This window comes from Thalassophryne amazonica, chromosome 1, assembly GCF_902500255.1.
Source record: "Thalassophryne amazonica chromosome 1, fThaAma1.1, whole genome shotgun sequence".
Classification (NCBI taxonomy): domain Eukaryota; kingdom Metazoa; phylum Chordata; class Actinopteri; order Batrachoidiformes; family Batrachoididae; genus Thalassophryne; species Thalassophryne amazonica.
In genome coordinates, this window is record NC_047103.1 from 154,521,992 (window position 1) to 154,529,937 (window position 7,946).

Below are 7,946 nucleotides of genomic sequence, written 5' to 3' on the forward strand. Positions count from 1 at the left end.
ACAGTATGGGGTCCTTGCCCCCCCTTCAACATTCTCTCTTTTAGACAAGTCAGGACTGCATGGAGGTCAGTCCAGTACCTATACCCTACTTTACTCTTCCACAGCTGTGACTTGGTAATGTGCGCAGAATGTGGTTTTGCATTGTCTTGTTGAAAAATATATAGATGTCCTTGGGAAAGACGTTGTCTTGAAAGCAGCATATTTTGCTCATTTCTCACCGCAATACAGTTCTACTGTGTGATAGTCAAACTCAGGTACCTCAGAGCCCAAAGAAGTCAACATTGCTTTACTGCTTCTGGACATTAAAATAAGGCTTCTTTTTTGCGCAGTGAATTTAAATGGCATTTGTGAATGTAATTCTGTACTGTAGTATTTGACAAAGGCTTCAAAAGTAATCCCTTGACCATGTGGTTATATCAGCTCTTGATGAATGTTTTTTTTTTTTTTTTTTTTTTGATGCAGTGCCACCTGAACAACTGGTGTCCAGCTTAAGCTAGCACACTTGCCCTTTATGCACTAAAATTCCTCTAGATTCCTTGAATCATTTGATATTAGGCACTGTATAGGGAGAAATTTGCAACTCTCTTCCAGGCTTTGAGGAAAAATGTTATAAAACCTTTCAGTATTGTTCTGATACATTTGTTCAACTGGAGACCCTCTGCCTAGCTAACTCCACAAAGAATCAGCATTTTGTAGATACTGCTTTTATATCAAATCACAATGAATACAATCACGTCATGAAATGTCATGTAATTTTGTTTAATTATTTACCCTATTCCTAACCTTAAATCACAGCCTTTTTTTTGGAATGTTTCAGGCCTTAAATGCAGAAATGGATGTATATTAACAAATTAAATGAAGTTGACCGTGAAATATCTTGGGTTCAAACTGTCTGCAATTTAAGGCAAAGTAAATGTAGGAATCCATTTTTTTTTTCTCGTATAAATTTGCATTTTCCATACATCGCAACATTTTCTGATCTGGGGTTGTACTGTCAGTTAAAATTTTATCCCTTAACTGGAGAAGTCCTCACTGCAACAAAAAATAAAAAATTCAGTGATGACACAAAAACATGCAGCACTGATGACTTGCTATTTGAAAATTATTTCCTACAATTCCAACTGAATACATGAATGCATGATAAGTAATTTCACAATAGCAGTGGGGTTTTTTTCCAGCTGAGTTTCTATACACCTTGACTAAAACCTTTCAAATTAAAACTCCACTTTGTGTTCATAAACAATTCATTCATTTAAGGTAGTTAGAATGTCTATTTTAATATTTTCTTCTGAATATTAAGATTGATTTAACTTTTATTTCGTGTCAGATTTCCAGTTGCTGAAATATTTCCATACATTTTGCTACTATTTGGCAGTATTGCCATTTATAAAGGCACACAATCCATTATCAAGATTATACAGTAGTGTTCAGAATAATAGTAGTGCTATGTGACTAAAAAGATTAATCCAGGTTTTTAGTATATTTCTTAATGTTACATGGGAAACAAGGTACCAGTAGATTCAGTAGATTCTCACAAATCCAACAAGACCAAGCATTCATGATATGCACACTCGTAAGGCTATGAAATTGGGCTATTAGTAAAAAAAGAAGAAAAGGGGGTGTTCACAATAATAGTAGCATCTGCTGTTGACACTACAAACTCAAAACTATTATGTTCAAACTGCTTTTTTAGCAATCCGGTGAATCACTAAACTAGTATTTAGTTGTAAAACCACAGTTTTTCATGATTTCTTCACATCAGCAAGGCATTAATTTTGTTGGTTTGGAACCAAGATTTTGCTCATTTACTAGTGTGCCTGGGGTCACTGTCTTGTTGAAACACCCATTTCAAGGGCATGTCCTCTTCAGCATAAGGCAACATGACCTCTTCAAGTATTGTGACATATCCCATATTACCCCATTAGAGCGCTTCGTTCTCAGACTGCGGGCTTACTTGTAGTTCCTAGGGTTTGTAAGAGTAGAATGGGAGGCAGAGCCTTCAGCTTTCAGGCTCCTCTCCTGTGGAACCAGCTCCCAATTCAGATCAGGGAGACAGATACCCTCTCTACTTTTAAGATTAGGCTTAAAACTTTCCTTTTCGCTAAGGCTTATAGTTAGGGCTGGATCGGGTGACCCTGGACCATCCCTTGGTTATGCTGCTTTAGACGTAGATTGTGGGGGGGGTTCCCATGATGCACTGTTTCTTTCTCTTTTTGCTCCGTATGCATCACTCTGCATTTAATCATTAGTGATCGATCTCTGCCCCCCTTCACAGCATGTCTTTTTCCTGGTTTTTTCCCTCAGCCCCAACCAGTCTCAGCAGAAGACTGCCCCTCCCTGAGCCTGGTTCTGCTGGAGGTTTCTTCCTGTTAAAAGGGAGTTTTTCCTTCCCACTGTTGCCAAGTGCTTGCTCATAGGGGGTCGTTTTGACCGTTGGGGTTTTTCATAATTATTGTATGGCCTTGCCTTGCAATATGGAGCGCCTTGGGGCAACTGTTTGTTGTGATTTGGCGCTATATAAGAAAAAAGAGTTGATATCCAAACTGATCCATGATACGTGGTATGCGATATATAGGCCCAACACCATAGTAGGAGAAACATGCCCATATCATGATGCTTGCACCACCATGCTTCACTGTGAACTGTGGCTTGAATTCAGAGTTTGAGGGTTGTCTCACAAACTGTCTGCGGCCCTTGGACCCAAAAATAACAATTTTACTCTCATCAGTCCACAAAATATTCCTCCATTTCTCTTTAGGCCAGTTGATGTGTTCTTTGGCAAATTGTAACCTCTTCTGCACGTCTTTTATTTAACAGAGGGACTTTGCGGGGGATTCTTGCAAATAAATTAGCTTCACACAGGCGTCTTCTGTCACAGCACTTACAGGTAACTCCAGACTGTCTTTGATCATCCTGGAGCTGATCAATGGGTGAGCCTTTGCCATTCTGGTTATTCTTCTATCCATTTTGATGGTTTTCCATTTTCTTCCATGCATCTCTGGTTTTTTTTGTCCATTTTAAAGCATTGGAGATCATTGTAGATGAACAGCCTATAATTTTTTGCACCTGCGTATGTTTTCCCCTCTCCAATCAACTTTTTAATCAAACTACGCTGTTCTTCTGAACAATGTCTTGAACGTCCCATTTTCCTCAGGCTTTCAAAGAGAAAAGCATGTTCAACAGGTGCTGGCTTCATCCTTAAATAGGGAACATCTGATTCACACCTGTTTGTTCAACAAAACTGACGAACTCACTGTATGCCACACTACTATTATTGTGAACACCCCTTTTTCTACTTTTTTTACTAATAGCCCAATTTCATAGCCTTAAGAGTGTGCATATCATGAATGCTTGGTCTTGTTGGATTTGTGAGAATCTACTGAAACCTTGTTTCCCATGTAACAATAAGAAATATACTCAAAACCTAGATTAATCTTTTTAGTCACATAGCACTACTATTATTCTGAACACTACTGTATATATACATATAATAAATGCAATGTTTTACATACATTCTGAAACTGTTACCTTAGTCTTGCTACACAGTACATAAAAAATGTTAAAGATCAGTAAGAATGTAAACGTAAGACACATGCCAGCTAGAGGCAGCAGTGCAGTAATGCATGTACACAGACAAGAGGAGCAATGAAAATAAACATTTTCTATACCTGCTTACTTACTCCAACTAAGGGTCATGGGGTGGAGAGGGTTGTCCAGCAGTTTTAGTGATTCAAGCCATGAGATTTTATTTGATAAATAAAAAGTGAAATTTGAAGGTTTGTTATATTTCAACATTTTAAAATAAATAACTGAAAACATTTGCATTTTACAATCTTAATGCTAGATTATTATTTATAAATACAATAAAACAAGAGTATGTTTATGGGTACACTGGAAGAACCGTTTCAGAGGTTACATCGTTTTTTGGTAGTTAACTCATCATGCAATTGATACAGTCATTAAAAATAAGTTAGCAATTCAGTTCATTCTTGTGAGCCTGATCAAAATTACACAAAGCTGTAAGAATTACACAAAAGATAATTATTCATTAGCCCACTGAAAACCACAACTAATTAATCAATAGAATGTCCAGATTTGATCATGTACTCGCACTTCCATTTGTTTGGCAGTGAAATCCAAATGTTTGCGCAGGATTAGCTCAGTCTTCTTGTTCTTCTCTGGTTTTTATCTCCAGTGGAATCAAGCATCTTATTTCGTTTCTTAACACTTGATCTTGGACTTTTCTGCTTTCTTATAGAACTTCCACCACTATAGCGCCCTCCTTGGTTGCACATTTTTGTGCATGTGCAAGACCATATTTCCTGTGATTGTAAACAAACCCACACGGACTCTATTTACTAAGAGTTAAATCAAAACAGTATGTAAAAGGTGAAGAAGAGATGCTCAGACTGTAAACTGTGACCATTTCATTGGCAAACATTTTGAATTAGGAAAGTGCTTTTGGAATACGGTGAGGTTTTAATCAACATGACACGATAGCTTTAGGTTTCAAAACAAAAACACATCCAAAACCCCATGATTGAACCCAAATATCCTAATATCAGGTTGGGAAGTTCATAGTTCTAAACCCCAGAGTCATTGTATCATGTTGGCTGACATCTTTTTCCACAAGACATCTAACTAGACTTTTGGATCAAATCAGTCAACTCTGTAGCACCCTTGCTCTCACATTCTCAGTTCAACCCACATGTTTTTTTTTTTGGATTCAGATCACATCCTTGAGATGGACACTTTCACTTTGTCTGTAAGCCACTGAGGCATGACTTTGGAGACATGCTCAAGATTGTTGTCCTACTGGAACAACCCACTTGCACCACTGGGAACCTTTAGCTGTCTGGAGGAGAGGTGGTGGGAAAGAATTTCGAGGAAACATTCCTTCACTTATAATTTTAATGAATGCACAAGTTCCTTTCCCAGCAAAACACCACCGCAACATGATGTCCTACCGATCGATTACCTTCACAGCTGGCATCATGGCTGGATTGTGCATGAAGCATTAAGCGCCTCGTCCTTGGTCAAACTTGGGCAGCACGAGCAGGAGCTGAACGCAGCTCTACATGTGGGTAGCGCCCTGTAACAGCAGTCTGCTCTTCCTGCAGTGATGGAATGCGCTGAATGGTGGATGACACTTGAAACTTCTGGAGATGGCTGCTGTGGATGGATCTGACTTGTGGACATGGACATTTTTTTAAAGAAGCCTTGGTTTAATTTTTTTTTTGGTCTCCTCCCTTAAATACAGCTATAGGTGGCCCAGTTAACTCTAACCAGGTTGACGAGCATTCATCAGAAGCTTTAACCAGCAAGCGCATCAATTTCTGATCATTTTCTAAATTCAAAGGAGCAGGACACTTTGCATGTACAAACCTTTGACCCAACAAAACCATTAAGAGCCAATAAAAACATAAATAATTGAACTGTAGTTTAAATAACAGGGAAACAAAGGAGACACTAACTCAACCCATGAACTGTTCAGAAACACAAAATGTGTGCAGTCAGCAAAAATGGGTTTTGATCGTTTTTTAGCCAAGGTGTATGTAAACATATGGCCTCAACAACAAATCTGCTGTCTTTCTTTGATATTTTTTCCCCAGCACAGTTGTAGAGCAAATTTTTCTGAAGCTGAACCCAACATGCCAGATGCCTGAAGAGTTGCCTGCTGGACTTTCATGGGATTTGCAAACTTTTGCACAGAGATTTGGAAAACTTGCTGTACTGGATATAAATGTCACTTTTTAAATCTAGTGCTGTTCACAATTGTTTTTATGCATTTTTTTAAATGTTTGCCACTGTATTTTATACAATGCAACACTTAACAGCTAATTTGAATGTTTCTGTTCTTAACAATATTTAAAGAAATTATATTGTGTAAATAGACTGAAAAATGCATATTGTATAAATTAATAAACCGAATGCATACAGACTACATATTGTTTATTGTAAGCAGTCTATGCGACAGCACCACAAGTACTAAATTTCTAAACATTTGGCTGAGTACTGAAACATGCAAAACAGTTTTAAACAAGTGGTACATTTCAAGTGCGAATACATGGTGATATGAAGCTGATATTACATTTGTGATACTAATATTTGTTAGAACAGTTAATGTTTAAAAAAGAAAAGTTTTTTTAAACCAAGTACACATTGTTTCCTGTACAACAAATTATCAAAAATGTAAATAACAATAGATTCATACATTTGAAGTTCAGTGTAGTACAATTAACATGTAGAAATATAATGCTGCCAAGTATATTGTTAACTATCAGTGGATTAATATAGACCAAACATTCAAAACGTAGGGAGGAGCACAACAGGTGTTCAGCATCCGCCGTAGAATCACTTCATCCTATATTACATGTTGCCAGTCACATTTCCAAAACCCTTTATCACTAATGCCCCCATGTGATTTAAAAACATGAGTCAAATTAAGCTTTAAGAGATTTTCCAATTGCTTGAAGCTGACAGACAAATTTTCAAATGTCACTCATAATTTCATAAGCACTCACATTTGTGGTGTGTGTACATCATTCTAAAAGATCAAAAAGCAACTGAATACTCAGAATAATGCCTAACTGCCTGCATCGCCCTCTGGTGGCTGGTTGAAGTACAGGCTGTAACCTCCAACATGCAAAGACGGCCTAATTGTTCTGTAGATTTTTCCAAAATATTGCATTACAGGCCCTAGCTTGAGGATTTGGGGAAGTCCAAGTACTGATCACTATCTTATGGAGAGTGTAAAACTGAGCACAGCACACTAAGGGGTTGATTTATCCACTTCATTACTCGTGTGTGTTGTAGTCATACAACCAGAGCCACATGCCACAAAGCAAATCTGCAAATAGTTAGCTGGAAGCTGCTGTGACAGTTTGGTAGGTAATTTAATACCCGTCACTCTGATGTGAGAAGAGTACACTGACTACGAGACATTAATGTAAGCTGTGGCTGTGTCTACTGTCCCCACTGCATGCAGTACTCTACAGGTAAGTTAACATTGTCTTTAGCAATCGTGCACTCTATGTGTGCACTGTGATGCACCTGGAGTGATGCACCTGGAGTCTGTAATAGGTACGTAATGAGTGTTTTGTTTTGGGTTTTTTTGTTTGTTTGTTTTTTGGGGGGGGGGTCACACCCATCAATGATGTTCTATCACATCCATAAGTATTTGGACATTGACCATTTGGGCCAAGCGGTATCCAGCGTAAAGATTGGGCCAAATCAACATACAAATGCACCCTGAAGCTGCTGTCAGACTGAGTAAAACAAAAGCCGAAGCCAATGGGACTTACTTTTAATGAGAAATACAAAAACGGTCACTGTCCAAATACTTATAGATCTGAATAAACACTGCTATGTAGCACTATGTCCATCTCTCGACTACCTACCTACCTATTTATCCATCTAAACTGCTCAAAATAATTAGTGGAACACTGTGGACGTGCATGTGAAAAATAAACGCTCCCCAGTTTATCTACCTGCTCTTAATACAGCCTCAGCTGTGGGAAAGAAGCGCCATTAAAATTTGGTACAAATAAAAACAAATGATGAATGCTTTCCATTTGTGTAATGGAAATAATTTTTTTCCATTATTTGTATACTAATCAATACTTGCACAGAATATTTTTTGTAATATTTTGAATTTTCGTTAAATTGCTGGGGGGTTCTGATTTTTTTTTCTGTTTGTCAGGCATCTTGCCAAACTGTGATCCTAGCAAACATGCTTAATTAATGCAGATGCATCGCGCATATATATATATATATATATATATATATATATATATATATATATATATATATATATATATATATATACATACATATACACACACACACACACACACATACATACATACATATACACACACACACACACACACACGATGTTGAGCTATAACATTGACAGATAAAGGGAATAGCATAGATTATCTTGT